This window comes from Oryctolagus cuniculus, chromosome 1 (assembly GCF_964237555.1).
Source record: "Oryctolagus cuniculus chromosome 1, mOryCun1.1, whole genome shotgun sequence".
NCBI lineage: Eukaryota > Metazoa > Chordata > Mammalia > Lagomorpha > Leporidae > Oryctolagus > Oryctolagus cuniculus.
This window is the reverse complement of record NC_091432.1, coordinates 206826605-206848655: the sequence shown is the minus strand read 5'-3', so window position 1 is coordinate 206848655 and position 22051 is coordinate 206826605. Positions and strand designations below refer to the sequence as shown.

The 22051-nt window shown below is 37.0% G+C and overlaps 1 protein-coding gene across 6 annotated transcripts in view; it reads right to left on the bottom strand.

Moving 5' to 3' along the window:
* Positions 1-16292: 16292 nt before the first annotated feature.
* Positions 16293-22051, bottom strand: part of CYLC2 (cylicin 2) — a 42984-nt gene continuing 37225 nt past the window's right edge. For all 6 annotated transcript variants that reach the window (XM_051843515.2, XM_051843528.2, XM_051843522.2 and 3 more), the window contains one exon: positions 16293-16463. The gene's annotated coding sequence lies outside the window, so the exon portion shown is untranslated. The remainder of the gene's footprint in view (positions 16464-22051) is intronic.

The window sequence follows — 22051 nt, the reverse complement described above, 5'->3', positions numbered from 1 at the left end:
TACACAGTGACTCCTGTTGTTGACTTAACAATTTGACACTCTTGTTTATGGTGTCTGAAATCTCCCTAGGCTCTAGTCATGAGTTGCCAAGGCTATGGAAGCCTTTTGAGTTCGCCAACTTTGATCTTATTCTGACAGGATCATAGTCAAAGTGGAAGTTCTCTCCTCCCTTCAGAGAAAGGTACCTCCTTCTTTGATGACCCGTTCTTTCCACTGGGATCTCACTCGCAGAGATACTTCATTTATGGTTTGTTTTTGTTTGTTTGTTTGTTTTGTTTTGTTTTGCTTTGCCAGAGTGTCTTGGCTTTCCATGCCTAAAATACCCTCATGGGCCCTTCAGCCAGATTCACATGCCTTAAGGGCTGATTCTGAGGCCAGAGTGCTGTTTAGGACATCTGCCATTCTATGAGTCTGCTGTGTATCCCGCTTCCCATGTTGGATCGTTCTCTCCCTTTTTGATTCTATCAGTTAGTATTAGCAGACACTAGTCTTGTTTGTGTGATCCCTTTGACTCTTAGACCTATCAGTGTGATCAATTGTGAACTGAAATTGATCACTTGGACTAGTGAGATGGCATTGGTACATGCCACCTTGATGAGATTGTATTGGAATCCCCTGGCACATTTCTAACTCTACCATTTGGGGCAAGTCCAATTGAGCATGTCCCAAATTGTACATCTCCTCCCTTGTGGGGAGCAACTCGGACTAGACTAAGTTACTGGAATTAAGACTTATTCTATGCATCTGCTCTCCCACAATATGGCGCTGAGAAGGGAGAAACAGCTTCTACACAGCTGCCTCCAGTTCAACCAATAAGCAGCAGGACCTGCTCCTGATTGGAGGAGAGCAGCATACTCGGCGTGTGGGTAGCAGAGTTGGGATTGGCGGAAGAGGACTATAAAGGAGGAGAGAGACAACATGCACCGGGAACATCTAAGAGGAACATCTAAGGGGAACATCTGAGGGGAACACCTGAGCAGCCCCCGAGAGAGCCGGCCGGCGGTGTGCCGCTCCCCTGTGGAAGTGGGGAAAGTGGCCAGGGGGAACCGCCCTTCCACGGAGGTGGAAGGGATGGTAGCCAACCCGGGAAGAACCAGCAGCAAACCCGGGGAGGGCCGAGCAGACAAAAGAACAGCGCAGGGTCCTGTGTTGTTCCTCCACAAAGAGGGGGAGCGACATAATGGTGCCGTGACTCGGATAGGAAGCCTAGGCAAGGTTCAGTGTCGCTCCTCCACGAAGAGGGGGAGCGACATAATGGTGCCGTGACTCGGATAGGAAACTTAGGAGGGAAGAAACGGGAAGAAGTGGGAAAATACCAGAGAGAGAGACTAGCAAAGAGCCTAGGGAAAAGCCGGACGGAAAAGGTGCCGGAAGAAGCTATCGAAAGCCTAGGCATAGACTCAGATACGGACTACGGGGGGAAGCTGGGAGAAATCTCTAAGGACGAAAGCGAAAGTGAAAGCTAGAACAAACAGACTCGGATACGGACTGTGGGGAGAAGAGCCAGGAGAAATGAGGGAGGAATATTGTTGGAAGAAAACTTAGGGAAACATACTGGGTAGAGAAAAATGTTAGGGAAATTGAAGCTGCGGGGGCAGGCCAAGGCAGAGACGTAAGCCAGCTTGGAATTCTTTAAGTCAGCCCGGGGAGCAAAAGGCAAAAAGTTAAGCCAGAGGCGGAAACGTGGGCCAGGTTGGAATCTGTCAGATTAGCCCGGGGAGCAAAAGACGGGAAGTCAAACCGGGAGCGGAGACGTAAGCTTTGGTTGCATTTCGTCAGGTTAGCCCGGGGAACTTAGACTGAAAACTAAACCAACCGGTGGCGGAAATGTGAGCTAGGCTGTGTGATTCGCGGAAGCCGCTGCGTGCAGAGAGAGCACGGGGCATGAATAGATAGGGAACGTGGGGCTAGTGCGAGGCCGTGGTGCGGGCGCGAAGGGGCGCGGAGACCGCGGAGTGCGCACGCGAAGCCGGGAAGCCGCGCAGATGAGAGAAGCACGGGCTGAAGCGGCTCAGAGCCGGGAAGCCGCCGAGAAGCAGCCTCGGGGCGGGCGCCGGGAAGCCGCAGGGATAAGAGAAACAGAAGTTTAGAAGTAAAATGAGAGAAATAGGAATGCTGGTAGATAGAAGTAAAATAGGTGAGATAGGAATGCCCGGAGACAGAGAAATAGAGAAAAATAAGGCCTCCCCTCAACATGGCAATGAGAGAGCTTGGATTCGGTCTGCCTGATTAGGGAGGTGGTGAGCACCTGCGGGCGGCTAGCAGCTTATGCGCCGCAGGTCACCGAAGACAGGCGCGAATTAACATCAATAAGTCTCCCCACAATGCCGCAATGAGAAGGCTTGGATTCGGTTTGCCTGATAGGGCTTGTAAGCACCTGCAGGCAGTTCTAGCAGAGCAGAGCATGCGCTGCAGGGCACCGAACACAGGCACGCATCAGTGCCTAAAAACCTCCTCACAACATGGCGAAGAGAGGACCCGGATTCGGTTTGCCTGATTGGTAGGGCTTGTAAGCACCTGTGAACAACTCTAGCAAGCAGAGCAGAGTGTGTGCCACGGGGCACCGAAGACAGGTGCGTATCAACGCCAAAAATTAAAAAGAAAGGGGGATCTGTGGGGAGCAACTCGGACTAGACTAAGTTACTGGAATTAAGACTTATTCTATGCATCTGCTCTCCCACAATATGGCGCTGAGAAGGGAGAAACAGCTTCTACACAGCTGCCTCCAGTTCAACCAATAAGCAGCAGGACCTGCTCCTGATTGGAGGAGAGCAGCATACTCGGCGTGTGGGTAGCAGAGTTGGGATTGGCGGAAGAGGACTATAAAGGAGGAGAGAGACAACATGCACCAGGAACATCTAAGAGGAACATCTAAGAGGAACATCTGAGGGGAACACCTGAGCAGCCCCCGAGAGAGCCGGCCGGCGGTGTGCCGCTCCCCTGTGGAAGTTGGGAAAGTGGCCAGGGGGAACCGCCCTTCCATGGAGGTGGAAGGGATGGTAGCCAACCCGGGAAGAACCAGCAGCAAACCCGGGGAGGGCCGAGCAGACAAAAGAACAGCGCAGGGTCCTGTGTCGTTCTTCCACGAAGACGGGGAGCAACATAATGGTGCCGTGACTCGGATAGGAAGCCTAGGCAAGGTTCAGTGTCGCTCCTCCACGAAGAGGGGGAGCGACATAATGGTGCCGTGACTCGGATAGGAAGCCTAGGCAGAGTTCAGTGTCGCTCCTCCACGAAGAGGGGGAGCGACACTCCCTCTCTTATTCCCACTCTTATATTTAACAGGGGTCACTTTTCAGTTAAAATTTAAACACCTAAGAATAATTGTGTGTTAATTACAGAGTTCCACCAAATAGTATTAACTAGAACAAAAAAAATACTAAAAGGAATAAGTATTAAATTGTACATCAACAGTCAGGACAAGGGCTGATCAAGTCACTGTTTCTTGTAGTGTCCATCTCACCTCAACAGGTTTCTTTTTGGTGCTTGGTTAGTTGTCACCAGCCAGGGAGAACATATGATATTTGTCCCTTTGGGACTGGCTTAATTCACTCAGCATGATGTTTTCCAGATTCCTCCATTTTGTTGCAAATGACCAGATTTCATTGTTTTTGACTACTGTACAGTATTCTATAGAGTACATGTCCCATAATTTCTTGATCCAGTCAACTGTTGATGGGATTTGGGTTGATTCCAGGTCTTAGCTATTGTGAATTGAGCTGCAATAAACATTAAGGTGCAGGCTGCTTTTTTGTTTGCCAATTTAATTTCCTTTGGGTAAATTCCAAGGAGTGGGATGGCTGGGTTGTATGGTAGGGTTATATTCAGGTTTCTGAGGAATCTCCAGACTGACTTCCACAGTAGCCTAACCAGTTTGCATTCCCACCAACAGTGGGTTAGTGTCCCTTTTCTCCACATCCTCTCCAGCATCTGTTGTTCATAGATTTCTGAATGTGAGCCTTTCTCACCGGGCTGAGGTGAAACCTCATTGTGTTTTTGATTTGCATTTCCCTGATTGCTAGTGATCTTGAACATTTTTTCATGTGTCTGTTGGCCATTTGGATTTCCTCTTTTGAAAAATGTCTTTTGAGGTCCTTGGCCCATCTCTTAAGTGGGTTGTTTGTTTTGATGTTGTGGAGTTTCTTGATCTCTTTGTAGATTCTCGTTATTAACCCTTTATCTGTTGCATAGTTTGCAAATATATTTTCCCATTCTGTCGGTTGTCTCTTCACTTTCCTGACTGTTTCTTTTGCAGTACAGAAACTTCTCAATTTGGTGCAATGCCGAATATTAATTTTGGCTTTGACTGCCTGTGCTTCTGGGGTCTTTTCCAAGAAGTCTTTGCCAGTACCAATATCTTGCAGGGTTTCTCCAATGTTCTCTAATAATTTGATGGTGTTGGGTTATAGATTTAAGTCTTTAATCTATGTTGAGTGGATTTTTGTGTATGATGAAAGGTAGGGGTCTTGCTTCATGCTTCTGCACATGGAAATCCAATTTTCCCAGCACCATTTATTGAATAGACTGTCCTTACTCCAGGGATTGGTTTTGGATCCTTGATCAAAGATAAGTTGGCTGTAGATGTTTGGGTTGATTTCTGGTGTTTCAATTCTGTTCCATTGGTCTATCCATCTGTTTCTGTACCAGTACCATGCTGTTTTGATTACAACTGCCCTGTAGTATGTCCTGAAGTCTGTTATTGTGATGCCTCTGGCTTTGTTTTTGTTGTACAAGATTGCTTTAGCTATTCGAGGTCTCCTGTGCCTCCATATGAATTTCAGCATCATTTTTTTCCAGATCTGAGAAGGTCTTCGGTATCTTGATTGGTATCGCATTGAACCTCTAAGTTGCTTTTGTGAGAATGGACATGTTGATAATATTGATTCTTCCAATCCATGAGCATGGAAGATTTTTCCATTTTTTGGTATCCTCTTCTATTTCTTTCTTTAAGGTTTTGTAATTTTCATCGTAGAGATCCTTAACGTCCTTGGTTCAGTTTATTTCAAGGTATGTGATTGTTTTTGTAGCTATTGTGAATGGGATTGATCTTAGAAGTTCTTTCTGAGCCGTGGCATTGCCTGTGTATACAAAGGCTGTTGATTTTTGTGCATTGATTTTATACCCTGCTACTTTGCCAAACTCTTCTATGAGTTCCAATAGTCTCTTAGTAGGGTTCTTTGGATCCCTTAAATAAAGAATCATATCATCTGCAAAGAGGGATAGTTTGAGTTCTTCCTTCCCAATTTGTATCCCTTTAATTTCTTTTACTTGCCCAATGGCTCTGGCAAAAACTTCCAGAACTATATTAAATAGCAGTCACTTCACTTTCAAAAAAAGTTTGGTATCTCTCACTGCCCAATTTTAAATGGCAATTGGAGGATTTGTTTGGTTATTTCATCTGCTTGACTGAGTCCTTTTGAAATGCTCTGTGTTTTGAGTTCTGTGTATTCCTCAGCTCTAGAGTTTCTATTTATGTGTTTTTTTCTGATGTCTTTCTGGTTGTCTGTGTTCGCATGCATCCCATTGAACTTCCTGAAGATGATTATTTTGAGTTGTTTGTCAGCCATTTTTAGATCTCTATTTTGAGTTTTTGTAGTTTTCTTATTTTTTTTTGGTGATGTCATGTTTGACTGATTAAGATCTATGTAACCTTGCTGTGTTTTCCTATAACCTTGCAGTGCTCTCAGTGAACCAACCCTTCTTCCATTCTTCATAGGCAGTATTGAACACCTAAAAATCCTATCTTGTCAGGACCCAGGACTGGCATTTCTGTTGTGTGTGCTTGGAGCAGGGTCACATGACTGATTCTGGGCCTGCAGTGGTATCTCTGGCTGTTAATCAGGGCATTGGGCTGGTATGCATTTTTCTCTGGTCCTTGTGTAGGTGAGACTGCCTCTAGGATTTTGGTCAGTGGATTGGTACTAGCAAAAAGTCTCCTTCAATATTTGTCATTGGGTTCACATATGGCAGGCCTGATACCAGATATAAGGATGGTTTTGCTTAAAAGGGGTCCCTAGAGAAGTCTCTGGTAACACTGCACTGAACTTGGAATATAGGTGATAAGTTTTGGAACAGTGTCATATGGTGACTTCAGGGTCGACAGCCATACTTAGTTCTACAGACCATCCTCTGCTGGCAAGGATGGATTTGCATTTACTGGGTCCCAGGATGGTCAGAAATTCCCCAAGTTTATGACTGAGCAAGGCTGAAGCCTGGACACAGGGCTACTTCTGGATCTTTAGTTATATCACAGCTGACAGCCCTGCCTATAGGGATAACAATGGCTATGTCTTGTACCATCTCCTTGGGAAGTTAGTCTACAATGTTTGGAAGAACTGGAGCTAGGTCACAGGTTGTTTCAGGATCCACAACCAATGGGCCTGTTGAAGGAGGCTTAGGAGTTTGTGGCTTCTCTTTAGTCCCTTAGTGTGTGGTTCTGACAAGCAAAACCAAGGCCAGGTTGTTTATGGGTCTCTGACTAGCTTGCTTTTCACTTTTCTGACAATGAAAAGGCCAGACTCCATTGGCATTTCTCAAATTCCTACAGATCCCAAAGCTCACACAAAGGTGCTTTTCTCCATAAATAAGTAACCAATTTTTGTTGTGGGACATGAGTGGGAACACCTCCTATTCTTCCATCTTGATAATGTCATTTGCTACTTTGTGTTGGAATTGAGTACCACAATACTAGGTAAAGGGATTAAAAACATATTCCAGACTAGATAACCAAAACAAAATATTTAGAGATCAATTCAAAGCTTTTTATGTAAATTCCTTGCTCTGTGCATTAATTTTCCATTGCTAAGTAACAAATTATACAAATTCTTAATTAGTTTAAACAATAGTGAAAATTTATTATCTCACAATTTTAGTACAAAAATTTGGGGTCAGTTCAATTTAGCAGTTTTTTTTTTTTTTTTTTTTTTTTTTTTTTTTTTTTTTTTTGGACAGGCAGAGTGGACAGTGAGAGAGAGAGAAAGGTCTTCCTTTTCTGTTGGTTCACCCTCCAATGGCCGCTGTGGCTGGTGCACCAAGCTGATCTGAAAGCAGGAGTCAGGTGCTTCTCCTGGTCTCCCATGGAGTGCAGGGCCCAAGCACTTGGGCCATCCTCCACTGCACTCCCGGGCCACAGCAGAGAGCTGGCTTGGAAGAGGGGCAACCGGGACAGAATCCGGCGCCCCGACCGGGACTAGAACCCGGTGTGCCAGTGCCACAGGTGGAGGATTAGCCTATTGAGCCACGGCGCCGGCTCAATTTAGCAATTTTGGCATTGACATCAAGTGTCCAAAGCCTCATTAAAGGAGTACATTGATAGAGCTTAAGAAAATGGCTACAGGGATGGAATGCTAGAGTTATATTAACAGGAAAAGATCCAGCTTTCATTAATGAATATGGAATAACTTGGAGAATAATCTAAAAAGACCTGAGATTCAGTTTCACCTTTAGTTGCTTCTCTATGGAATGTTGGTAAGTTATGCAAAATGTCAGAAATACTTTAAGTTCAATGCTAAATCTCTTATGAATATAATTTTAAGAATTCAAATAATATGAAATAAAATTTTAATAGCAGTAGCACCATACTTTCAAATATTAAAAATTACACCAAATCATAACCTTCAAAACATTTCCCGGGAAAATTATGTTCCAGAACAAGAACTGAGTGGCATAGTGGGCCATATGACAGATTCAGTGGTGTCTGAGTATTGGATTACAAATAAGAAAAAGTATACACACACACAAACACACATGCACACATACTATATATAATCATTAAAATTACAGTGTATGCAGAACCTATGACCTTTGGAATTTAATTGGCTTAAATATTTAATGTATGATATGATATTTTATTTAAAATATCTGGATGAAAAGAATTAAAAAATAAAGAAAAATATCCACCTATGCAAATAACCTCCTGAAAAGTAAAAAAAAAAATACAAGTACAATCAAGCAACTTAATTTCAGTTTCCCTTTTGTAAGCTGTTTATATAAAATGAGAGATACACTGAAAAATGTGTTGTACACATCATTCTAAATCATGTTGCATAAAGGGCATATTGTCCACTGTCCTTAAAAATTGGTATATTCGTGCCAAAGGCACTTACTTCCAAAGGAACTTACTTCCAAATATTTTAGATAAAAATTGGATGTTCACACACATAACACACCGAAATACAAATGTCCAATCTTTCCCTGTGTGTGTATGCATATGTAGGTAGGCAATTAACAAATCTGGGTGGAGAGCATACCGGTATTCATGTTCTATGCTTTCAACCTTTTTGTAGATTTGAACTTTTTTCAAAATAAAAAGTAATTAAAAAGTAAAAAAAAATGGTATATATTGTATGCCCACAGTTTTGTTATATTTATATTTTGACAATCTTATTTTTCACTCATGTATTTAATATGCCCCTTAATATCTCATTTTTCTTCTTAAACCCACTTTGTTTAATTATGTTCTCTGTTTTGTTTTGATTCTGACAGTAAGGCAGAATCCACCTAGTTCTATTTTGATTTACTTGCAACCTGATTTCCAGAGGCAGCACTCCAATTTCAGGACTTTTAAATTAAATTGTTTTCATATCCTTTGGGTTTGCAATAATTTTTTGTGAGTGATATCACTAACTTGGTTTAAGAAATTGTCATAGTTTCTCCATAATAACTCACCATTTCTTCTTATTTGTATTTTAATAAAATCTAACACAATTTCTTGAGATAACTCTTGTTTGCATCTTAGATATAATTCAAACCTGTAATCAACTTGAGATGATGTGTGACCCTTATGCTTGCTTCTGGAGACAATGAATTATATTTAAGGTGAACATTTTTTATTCCCTTTTTTATCCTGAATCTCAAGTGTATTTTATAGCCTATGTCTAGTACTGCCTACCTAAGTACACTAACAGGCTAATGCTAAAAGTTCACATATAATGTCTCTATGGCATTCATGCAAATCAACAGCTTCACAATTAAAAGATAGGCATGTTTCATCCAAAAATCTGTAAGACTTTATTCTGCTTCAGACTTCTCTAAAATACCATGTAGTATTATATATGTATAACAAATGTCAGCATCTTTTTGTTATGCTGAAGCCATTTATTATAGCATTGTTTATAATCAGTAAAATCTTGAAAATACAAATGCTCAACCTTTGACAATTGAATATGATTCTGATGCATTTATTTACATAATAAAGATTTTAAAAAGTTTTTTAACACTGTGAACAGCTACATGTGAAATAATAAAAATGAGAACACAAATATTCAATGTCAAATATCAATATCTTGTACTGCAAAATTCTTGCTCTTTTGTTTGAAGCTACCAGTGTAGCCCCCAGGTCATTTGTATATGATCACAGTTACCCACACCAATATTGAACATTTGGACTCTTCATACCCCTCTCCAAATAGAAGAGCTTGTCCTTATTAGATATAGAGCCTAAAGGAGGAAGCTCCATTGGGTACTCTAAAAGACAGTCTAATACTCAGGAGGTAGGGAAAAAGAGTGAATGATTAACTAAGTATTTTCTTATTATGAAAACATAAAATAAGAACTGATTGTGTTAGTCAAGTCAGAGCAGTGAAAATAATTATGGAATAGGTTTTAAAGTTAGATCAGGAAAATTTATTACAGGTTTATTACAGGTTAAGAAAATAGAGAATCATAATAAGGCTCTTATTTCCTGACTCACAGTAGCTGTTGAATAAATTTTAGTTGTATTTATAATGCTTTATTATGAAAATCTGTTTCAATCTTTATTTAGAGATTCATAAATAATTCATTAATGTACATTCTATTAAATTCCGTATAACTTGTGAGACCCAGTTGTTTCCCGTTTTCACTATGAACACTGACTCATTAGCTCCAAGGTAATATATTGAATTTCTGAATATACTATCCAGCAGTAACAATGGCTTTGTGTTATTTCAATTGCTAAAGCTACTGAAAACTAACTGAAATTCAAGAGTGAAGTACCATTCAGACATTCTTGCCAGGCCTGTTTCTGCCTCTGTTTTTTGCCTTGTTTAATGTTTCTATCAAGCAAAAACCACTTGTCAGAATGTGTATTGTGAAGGTGACCTCCCAGTTTTCTAAAAAAAATATTTAAGGTGTACAAATTTCATATATTTCATATACACATATTTAGACTCATAGTGATACTTACCACACTACCTTCCCTCCTGCCCACACTCCTACTCTTCTTCCTCCTGGCCTGCCAATTCTTAATAAAAAACTCATCAATGTAATAGCAATTGTGGCCGGCACCGTGGCTCAATAGGCTAATCCTCCACCTAGCAGCGCCGGCACACCGGGTTCTAGTCCCGGTCGGGGCGCCGGATTCTGTCCCGGTTGCCCCTCTTCCAGGCCAGCTCTCTGCTATGGCCCGGGAGTGCAGTGGAGGATGGCCCAAGTGCTTGGGCCCTGCACTCCATGGGAGACCAGGAGAAGCACCTGACTCCTGGCTTTGGATCAGCGCGGTGCACCAGCCGCAGCGCGCCGGCAGCAGCGGCTAATGGAGGGTGAACCAATGGCAAAAGGAAGACCTTTCTCTCTGTCTCTCTCTCACTGTCCACTCTGCCTGTTAAAAAAAAAAAATAGCAATGGTAACATGTAATCTAGACACTTTTACTTTTCATCAGCAGTGTGTTATGAAAAATGCTAAGGAATCTAAGCTTACTTAGAAGTTAAAGAAGTTATCTAATTTGTAAATATAATAATAACCAATCCAGAATAAACAATATCACTCCCATACCACTTTGAAATAAAAATAGTATATTCTGTTTAAAATCTACTCTCATTGCTGCTAAACCCTGAGAAGTGTACTACAGCATCTGAAGTAGTTGAATGAAAAGCGAAATGTGACTATATATTATAAAAGTAACACATTTCAATGATTTTTATACATTTAGATATTTATTTTGTCCTGTTGGTTGAAAAAAAAAAAAAGGAATTGAAACCAAGCTATTATAATGCAGATATTATCTGTGGAAAACTGAAGTAAGATTTAAATTGCATTCAACTATGTTAGGAAATTAAGAAACAGAGCACAGAGATCATATGACATAAAGATTAAGAGTACAGCTTCCTGAGATGAAGAGGAGTGGTTTAACTCCTAGCTATGCCTCTTGTGTTCTGTGTGCTTATGGGAAAATCACCTTTATGTGTGGCAGGTTACTTACCTGTTACTGACAGTATGTCTGTCATGGTGGTTTTTATGTTGCAAACATTGGTGTCTGTTTAATGCAAAGTGTTTGCAATCATTTTTAGTGGTAGTTCATTATTATTCTATTCCCTCCAGTAATGAGGTTTGGGAAGCTCAGAATATGGGGTGAATTTTTGCTCTCGTTGAGACTATCCAGCTGATGAACAATGCAATTTTCATGAATGATCACTGGTCTCTGTTATAGAGTACTTCAGTAGCATGCCGTTCATTTTGACATTTTGTACACAATTATTGCTCAGGGCTGTAGCCTAGCTATTGTGTTTATTGAGCATTGTGGAACATGTTATCACAAGTTATTGCTACATCACAAAAATCTCAGCCATGATCTTAAGTAGTGTTTCTGGAGTGTTATCAGCATAGTATGGCAATCACAATATCTTCGGTTTTTGTATTGTTTTATATATTTTCTTCCTACTGCTTCCCTTTAAGGCCCTGTCTACTCTGTTCAAATGTGGAAAATCTAAGATCCTCACTTAATTGTGAAGATTAATTATGTTCTTTCTGTTCTGATTTCCAGGCCATGTCTTATAGGATATATTTAGGAGTTAATTAATAGCTCAATGCACTTTTCTGAGTTAATAATAGAAGATGATTGTTTTTAGAAAGACAGTATTTATTGAGCATCTATTATATTCCAGGCATATGTTTAGATTGAACAAATGAAAAATAAAAATATGAGGTTTGAAAGCCAAAAAATATCATAAAAACATAGCTAAAAAGAAGTTCCAGAATGGGGCACCCGTTCTATGTACTATGTTGTATGCACCTTTACATCTTTCAAATATAGAATTTCTATTCTTAGATTATAGTGACATGTGATTTGTATTTAATCAGATATATATATATATAGATAGATATTGCTTTCTGAAAAATATTAATTAAATATAATATGATATGAATTTTTTTAATCTATCCAAAAGCAAGATAACTGGTAGCTGAGTTCCATTTACTTTCTGTTTTGCTATTGTTTAATTTGAAGTGTTTAAACATGTTAGCATGGTGGCAAAAAAAAAAAAAAACCAGAACTACAATTGTACTAGAAAAATTGGTATAGAATGGACTTGTAAGGGGTGATTTTGAGATACAAGGTCAGATATCTAATTTGAGGAACTCAGTTTAAAATGAAAATGCAAATCCTTGGCCAGTGACAAGAAGTCAAAACTCACATGCTAATCATGGAAGCCAGAAAACTACCAGGGGATTGTGAATTCCATATAGGCATGTGCTCAGTATCTTGACCAGGTATGCACTCGGAGGCTACCATGCAATCAAGGAGCTAGCTACTGGAGTCAGGGATGACTGCCACCTTATCCTTCCCCAGAGGTTAAATGGCCATCATCTGAAACTCATCTTACATGGTCCTGGTCCTTACTGTCTTATAGAACTTTATTTATAAGACACAAATTCATATGTAAAATTATTACGAATTTCAAAATTATGGTCACTGAGCATGTCAACATCAGATGGGCATTTTTGGGATTGGTAGTATATACCTTCAGTAGTCATTTCATAATGAAGCCAACTATGATTAGAACAAATGGAGACTTTAAACATGTATCTTTTGGAAGAATTACTTTTCATACTTTCTCTGACTTTGCTTGTGAAGATAAGATCTGCATATTTCTTTTTAAACTTTTTTTATTTATAAAAAGGAAGCAAACTTCATGTATATCCTATATATATATATATACACACATATATATACATACATATATATATACATATATATATGTGTGTGTGTGTGTATATATATATATATATATATATATATATATATATATAAAGAGACCCCAGTGGAAAGAAGTGGCCATCAAAGAAGGATGTACTTTTCTCTGAAGGGAGGAGAAAACTTCCACTTTGCTTATGGCCTTGTCTAAATACTGACGGAGATTGTGGATTCCAAAGGGTTCCATAGCCATGACAGCTCATGTCAACAGCTTTGGGTAATCACTGACATCACATGTAAGAGTGTTAATTGTTAAATTAACAACAGGAGTCACTGTGCACTTACTTCCCATGCAGAACTTCTATCCTCGATGAGTTATATTATGAGAATTAACTGTAAAACTTATTTTCAAATAGTTTTTTTGTCTGTGTGCAAATTGTTGAAATCTTTACTTAGTATAGAGTTGGTATTCTGTGTATAAAGTTAATTGAAAATGAATCTTAATGGAGAATGGGACTGGGAATGGGAGAGGGAGGAGGGCATGGGATGGAGTGGGGTGGGAGGACAGGTATGGTGGGAAGAATCACTATATTCCTAAAGTTGTACTTAATGAAATTTGTACTCATTAAATAAAAGGTTTCTTTAAAAAAAAAATTACTCCAGGTCAAGTAAATAGAATGATAAAACACTTAGGAAGGAAAATAAGGTACATTTTGGAGAAAAAAGAAATGTTAAATTAGACCCTTATATTGCATCATGCTAAAAATGACCTTAAATGCACCACATTCTGAAACATAAAAACTGAATTGTAAAAGAAAATATAGGGGCAAATTTCTTGACATTGATGTAGGCAATAAAAAGTTGAACTTCAGCAAACTATAATTTACTACATAGTAAAAAAATCAACAGAATTAAAAGGAAACCTTTGAAGTGGGAGAGATATTTGCAAACCATATAACTTATAAAAGATAATTTATAAGGAACACATTGACTAAATAGCCTTCATTTGATTATTTTTATAGCCATTGTTGTTTTCCTGAGGAACTATGGTGGTTTAACTTTTAGTTGGTAAACTCTTTGCTTATTAAACATTTTATTCATAATGTAAAATAAATGTTGCCTCAAAAATAATAAATTATTAAGTTGAAAAGAATCAAAATACAAGAAGAAGAACCAACTTAATGAAAAAAAAAAAAAACAGGCAAATTGCCTGAATAGACATGTGTAAAAAGTAGACATAAAGAATCAATAAGTATGCGAAATCTACTTAAGATTAATCATCATACAAATGCAATACAAAAGTACTATTGGATGTCATCTCACATGATTTATGGTGAGATCAAAAATTCAAAGATAATGGTTGGTAAGGATATGAATTAATTTGTAACACCTCACTATTGATGGATATGAAAAATGGAAACTAATATTAGCATTCCTCAAAAATTTAAATATAAGTAACATCCACCAAATCCTTTTCTGGGTGTGTACACCAGAGAATTGAAACCAGGATCTCTAAAATATTTCTATGTTTGGGCTCAGTTAAGCATTATTTACAAAACAAAATAATGGAAACAGCTCAAATATCCATTTACAGATTAATAAGAAAATATAGTATAGCCATCCAGTTGACTATTATTCAAACTTTATAAACAAGGAAATCCGGTTATATGTATCAACAAAAATGAACCTTAGGCACATTATATTTAGTGAAATAAAGCAGTAACAGAAGAACAAATACTACATGTTCCCACTTACATGAAGTTACTAACATATCCAACTTCATAGAGAGAGACTTGGTTAGAAGGGGTAAGTGGAGTGAAAGTTTTTTTCTGGCATAACATAACAGTTACATAAGATGAATTAGTCCTTGAAATTTGCCTTATAGCATAAAGTATATAATCAGCAGTATTGTATTACATACTTAAAGTTTTGTTAGAATATAGATCTCTTGGTAAGTGTTTAAAACAACACAAAACAGCATAACAGAATATTTTGTAGGTGATAGATATATCTATTATTTAATTATGTTGATAGTTTCTTGGTATATTCACATGACAGACTCATCAAAAATATATATTAAATAAGCTCAATTTTTAAAATATCAATTGTACATAAATAAAAATTATTTTATTATTTAAAGGCTATTGACATATGTTGTTGGATTAAAGATTAAATGTGGAGTATTAATTGGAATAAGCTTGAACAATAAGATTGAACTAGATTGTAAGGGGTTTGAAATTATTTGAAAAATTATGTGAAAGTCAAAATACATTGATTTACTGATACTAGTTTTAATTTTCTTGAAAAGAATTATGTTGCCTAATGATGGTTTTGATTTAACTCAAAGGAACTACAAATTCACAAAATTCATTTGCTAAATTTCAAACTGTCCAAGGGAGATGTGATATGGTGAGGGATACTAGCAATTATGGCCCTGAATACTAGTATTTTTGTGAGCATCCAGCTAGAATTAAGCAGGAATTCTATGTAATGGTAGTTAGAATACATGAAAAAAATTAAAACCACACAAGAACCAAACCAAATTATAACAGTGGTAAAGCATAAAATAAGATCCATACTGAACTTAAGGAATAACACTGTACAACAAACTTAAAACTTTTAAAAATTAGTCTTTGTATAAATTAAGAGTAGGAATGAGAGAGAGAGGAGGAAGAAGGGTTGCAGCATGGGCAGGAGGAATAGTAGGGTGCGAAGTATTACTATATTCCTCAATCTGTATATATAAAATACAGGAAAATTGTATAACAAATGAAGTTTAAAAAATGAAACTGTATTTTCAACATAAGGATATGAATATATATTTATTTGAAAGACAGAAGAGAAGAGGAGATAGTAAAGGAATATCCCATCCACTGGTCCACTCCTCAAATAACCAGAACAGGCAAGACTCTGCCAGGTGAAAATCAGAGGCCAGTAAATCTATTTAGGTCTCCCACATGGGTGGCAGGAATCTAAGTGCATAAACCATCATCTGTTACCTTTCCTGGAGCATTAGAAAAGAGGTGGTTGGAAGCAGGGATCTGGGACTAGAATCAGCATTCTGATATCTGATGTGGGCATCCCAAGTAGCAGATTATCCCACTGAGCCTTGAAACCTGTCCCAGAAGTACAAGCTAAAGCCTCAGTATAGTGTGTGCTTGGCTTCATGATAATATAAACCTCTAATTCTGGCAATTAAGTTGCATGAAAAAAAAAAAAAAAAGAGGAGGATCCCTCCATATATTAGAAGCAAATACTGAAAGTCAAGTCAAGGGGGAACCATAGTAAAAACAGATGATTTTAACTAAGAATGTTTTAACAGCTTATCAAAACAGGAGGTATAGACAAGGATATTTTGGTGGTTGTGAGTTAGGTAATAACACACAGGGACGTAAACTCATATAGCTGTGGAAAGTAGATGTTTTTAATTGATTTTTTTTTCTCCAGGTGTTTAATGTGATCAATTCAAAATTAGAGCTGGCAAGCAACTTCTTCGACAGGGAAATCAGTGTCCGAATATGATGTTGCATTCCTCCAGTGTGGTATAATGCCCAGTGCATCTTCATGTTAGCCCTGGAACAGAATCAAACCAGAGTCAAATAAGATTCTAAAGATTCTCCTCAGATCAGCAATTTACGCCAAAATAGTAAGTACAGATTCCTTTACTAAAAATCCTAGATAAGAACTTTATGATTCTGAGTGGTTAAAATGATAAACTAAGTCATGTATCACTTGTTGTGGAATGAATTGTCTCTATCCACATTCATATGTTGAATCCCTAACTTCTTGTATCTCAGATGTAACTGTATTTGGAAGCAGGGCCTTAAATAAGGTACTAAGGGGAAATGAGGTCATTAATGTGAGCCCTAGTCTAACATTTCTAGTCTCCTTTTATGAAGAGATTAGGGCACAGATATAGAGGGAGGAAGGACTGTGTGAAAGGGAGAAGACAATCATCATGTAGAAGTCCAGGAGAGAAGTTTCAGAAGAAATCATCTCTGCCAAACAGCTTGATGACAGACTCCTAATCTCCAAAAAATGAGAGTCAATTTTTGTTGTTTTGCCTGATCAGATTGTTTTGAAATCATGGCATTCCAAAAAGCCAACGTACAACTCCTGCATAAATTCTAAGAAAATTTATTAAGTATGTTTAAGGAAAATAAAAAGGAGGATCTAATTGGCTATCCATTAGATTATGAATGGGCTGGAGCTGTGGCATTGCAAGATAAGCCACTGTCTACAGTGCCGGCATCCAATATGGTTGCTGGTTTGAGTCCCAGTTTCTCCACTTCCAATATAGCTCTTTGCTAACTGCCTTGGAAAACAGCAGAAGATGGTCCAAGTCCTTGGAACCCTTCCACCCACATGGGAGACCAGGGAGAACCTCTGGCTCTGGGCTTTGACATGGCACAACTCCAGCTATTGAGGCCATTTAGGGAGTGAACCAGTAGGTGGAAAATCTCTCTCTCCTCTCTCTCTGCAAATCTGCCTTTCAAATAAGTAAATAAATCTTTAAAAATGGCCTAAATTCTCCAATTAAAAGATATATATTGGATAAATAGAATGAAAAAACAAGACTCACCTATTTGCTTCCTACAATAAACACACCTTACCTACAAAGTGACAAACAGACTGCAAATGAAAGGATGGAACAAAATATTCCATGCTAATAGAAAGCAAAAATGAGCCTGTATAGCCATCCTAATATCAGACAAAGCAGATTTTAACACAAAAACTGTTGAAAGAGACAAAGAAGGGTACTATGTTATGATTAAGGAATCAATTCAACGGAAAGATGTGACTATAATAAATGTGGACACACCCAGTGCTAGGGTACCAGGCTATTTAAAAAATATTAATGGACCTAAAGGGAAGCATAGAATCCAATATAGTAGTAATGGGAGGCTTCATCAATGGGCAGATCAACTAGATAGAAATCTATTAAAATGAAAATGAAAAAAGTATATAGGTTATAGATATAATTACATTATAATTTGTATAGATGAGGCAACTGAGATGAAATAAGTTTGTGAAGAGATAAAGCAGAATCTACTGAACATAAATAGAAATAATACTATGTTCCAAATATGCTTCTTCAGTAAAGAAAAAAAAACAATTGAAATTCTAATATCTTCTAAGATTAAGTAGCCTTTTATGAAAGAAACTAATTCTCTATATTTCCAAATCTACAGCTTTCAGTAGATATTTCTGTTTAGATAAAAAAAAAAAAACTTCAACTATATTCAAATGAATTTAAAGATTTTCCAGCTTCCTGATATTATTTTGAATTTTTGGAAGATACATAAATTTAAACTTAACTTTTCAAATGCTGCCCACTTTCAATCTCCTTTTGAAGTCATATGTCTTCTATTTTATTTATCTTACTAAATCCTGCAATTATTCTTATACAGAATCAAAATAAGGCTACTAGTGCAAATGACTTTAAACATTTTTATTTATCCCAACCCCAGAAAGAGAGAGAGAGAACGCATGCAAGTGAGTGATCTCCCCTCTACTCCCTAAATACAACACCTGGGGCTGAGCCTGGCCAAAGCCAGGAGTTCAGATCTTAATCTGGGTATCCCACATGGGTGACAGGGACCCAATTAATTGAGCAAAAAGAGACTGCCTAACAGGGTGTGTATTAGCAGAAAATTAGAATCATGGAGGAAGCTTGAATTAGAACCCAAACACTCCAATATGGAATGCAGGCTTTCTAAGTGGTGGTTTAACTACTATGCAAAACACCTGCCCTGCAAATGACTTTTATTGCAGGTTTGGGGCAGCAGATGATAACAGATTACAATAGAATATGGTAAGGCAAAGTAATTTTAAATTGCAAACTAAACATCAGTGGCCTAAAACTAGATGCCCATCATATATAAAAGGTATTTTCTCCCTAGTCTGTTTTGCTTTGTTTCGCTTTTTCTAGCTTCACATTGTCACGTAGGATGATTTTTCTCTATTATCAATTGCCAACTGCCCTTCTTCTCCCTCAAAAGCGTTTATCTTTTATGTATACAATTATTTATTTTTTAACTTTTATTTAATGCATATAAATTTCCAAAGTACAACTTATGGAGTACAACGGCTTCCCCCCAATACCTTCCCTCCCACCCGCAACCCTCCCCTTTCCCGCTTCCTCTCCCCTTCCATTGACATCAAGATTCATTTTCAATTCTCTTTATATGTATACAATTATTTCTAATATAAACTTCTATCTCTGTAATGCTCAGGGGCGACATCTTCCAAGTTATTGTACCCCAGTATAACATTAAGTTACTTCATTTAAGACAATTACTCTTCCAAGAAGGAAATTGCTTTTGCTTTTAAAATCAATTGGATCAATCAGCATGCAGCCTTGTTTTCTATTTTTGTCCCCTTTATACAAGTAATGATTTATGAAAAGCTAAGACAACAGTCTGAAATTTAGTAGTTAACTGACAGAGATAACAAAAGAATCTGTGCCCCATTCATGAACAATGTTTTATAAGAATTTGAAATACCTTACAATATTAAATAATAGAACAATGGTGGGATAACTGGCTTAACACTTACAAATAAGCACATAAAGTCTATGAAAGAATAGGTGAATGAAATAAGAAAAAAAATGGTAAGCCCAATAGGCAGTGAAAACATTTCACCCATATATTCATGATAGAGATCCTGATGTTATGATAAGTGGGAGACCTTTCATGTGGTTATAATATTATTAATAACATTGATTTTCTTCACTACCATTAGGTATTTGGAAGTCACTCCCTCCCAATGGAAGTTATGCTCCTTGAGTGGTTATAGTTCTTGGGTGATTAAAAGACAATAGAAAGGAGATCAACCTATACTTATTGTTGTTTATACCTCACAATAACTCCTGTATGAATACTGTTCTACTTCCTTTCTGCCTGAAAGTAGCAGAGGCAAAGATCTGTCCATCACAATGTGCTCTGGAGAAGAGCTGTCCGCAGCCTTTTCTCTGACCATGGTGTTGAATCCCTGCTATTTGTAGCTGCTGCTTTCACTAAAACAGGCCACTCTTTTTTTTAAAGATTTATTTATTAACTTGAAAATCAGAGTTACACAGATATATATATATAATATATAATAATAAAATAATATACAAAGTATATACAATAAATATATAAATATAAAATATATAATTATATAGTATATAAATACATAATAATATTATATATTATTTTATATATGATTTATATTAATTATATATAATTTCCAATATGTCTAGTCTGCTGCAAGTTCCATTTTGAACTTACACTGGAAGTCAGTAGTTGACATTTGTTTCCATGTTTCTCTCTTGTTTGAGTTCACATATATTTAAAGTGGACTATATATATATATATATATATATATATATATATTGATACTTGGGGGCAAAACAAGAAATTAAACTAGAAAGTTAGAAGATGCAAAGACATGGTTTTAACTAAAGAAGGAAGATGTACGTTAGTCAAAGACAAAAAAGGATTACATTTTTTTAAGACAAAGACAATATATAAATATTCATACTTCTTCAGATATTCAAGTAGGGATCTCAAGCAATACTTAAAGAAATATTTTAGAGATGATTCATGTGACTATATTCTCAAGGATTCTTATTCTAGTTGTATAATTAGATTTTACTGTACCTTATTTCTAACGATAAAGTCATATGTTTGCCTTTTGGCTGAATCAACAAAATACATTTTCCCATGTCCATGAATTTGTATGCTTTTCGTTTATCTTCTTTATCTCAATGCTAAACTGCACCCATCCCTGGTTTGTTACTCAGGTAGCCTCTCTTTATACACCCTGGCACGTATTTATTGTCCACTATGAAAATGCGAATGCAATGACAGTTCCAAATATTTCCTTTTGTAAAGGCAAAGCAAGTAGTATGTTTAGTAATTTTTTGAGAACTACAAAATTAGTTCTTGAACAGATTCAGTGGCTAGAGATTTATCTTATTTTTCCCCAAACACATTAGTATGATGAAACTAAATCATTCTTTAGATATGTCCACCTGATACTGTTTTACAATATTTTTACTAATAACATATTACAACTTTTTCACCTAGATGATTTATTTTTTGTGGGTTAGAATCTAGATTATGCTAAGGTTAGTAGTTTCATTTGAAACTCTTTAACAAAGAGAACCTAAGATAAAATATCATAAAAAATACTAAGTTTGAAAGGATTGAATTGGGAGCTATGCCTTATTATAAATTACAAGATCTTTTAGAGACAATGCCCAATGATGCTCAAAACACAAGGATTCTTCCATGTGTTATGTTTACCAAAGAGTTCTTGTCTGATCTTTTTAAAATTAGAACTGGAGCATAATGTAAATATACTATATTGACTTACAAGAGACCAGGACTATATATTTTTGCCTCATTATCCTAAATCTTTTTAGTTTATTTTCATTAGAAAATTACCCACCCCTTCTCATTTTCAAAGGGAGTTATAAAAGTTTTATCATGGTTTACCTTCATGGCTGTCAAAGATATGTGGCAAGGAATATTTGAATAATGCATTTGCAGATTGTCTTTCTGTGTTTTGAATTTTCACTAAGAAGGACAAAATATATGCAAAAATAATAGCTACAATAAGGCATATAAATTTGCAGTTCTCATGAACATTAAGTTAATACCTCTTTCTCTGGAGGCAAATTTTCTGTGTACTTTTTGAAGAAACTTTGGGAAACTTCACTGTATAAAACTCACAAAGCAATGTTTCTAGGTTCTCCTCCATCAGTTGAGAAATTGAGTCCTACTTAGAACTGTGTTAATGGTGTTTTATCCTCTTAGTCATTCTCCCTTACCTCATTTTACAAGATCAGTTAGCTTTGCTTGAAGCTCATTTTTGTCACTTATGTTGTTTCATCAGCTTTCAAGTGCCATTATAGAATGACTACCGCCTCTTCTGAAGTAATAGCTTAAACTCCCTGAACCTGAAGTACCCAAGTGCAATAATAAGTTCCTTAACCACCAAATGTATGTAACAATGTTATATGTGAAATATTTTTTATGAAATATGATTACTTCATGTCCTCTATTACTTGGAAAACCCATATCATCAGATTTGTACAGAGAGTTCAGTTAGAAAACCAGAAAGGAAAAAAAAGACCTTTCAAATTCACAAAAGAAAAAAATATAGAAAAATGT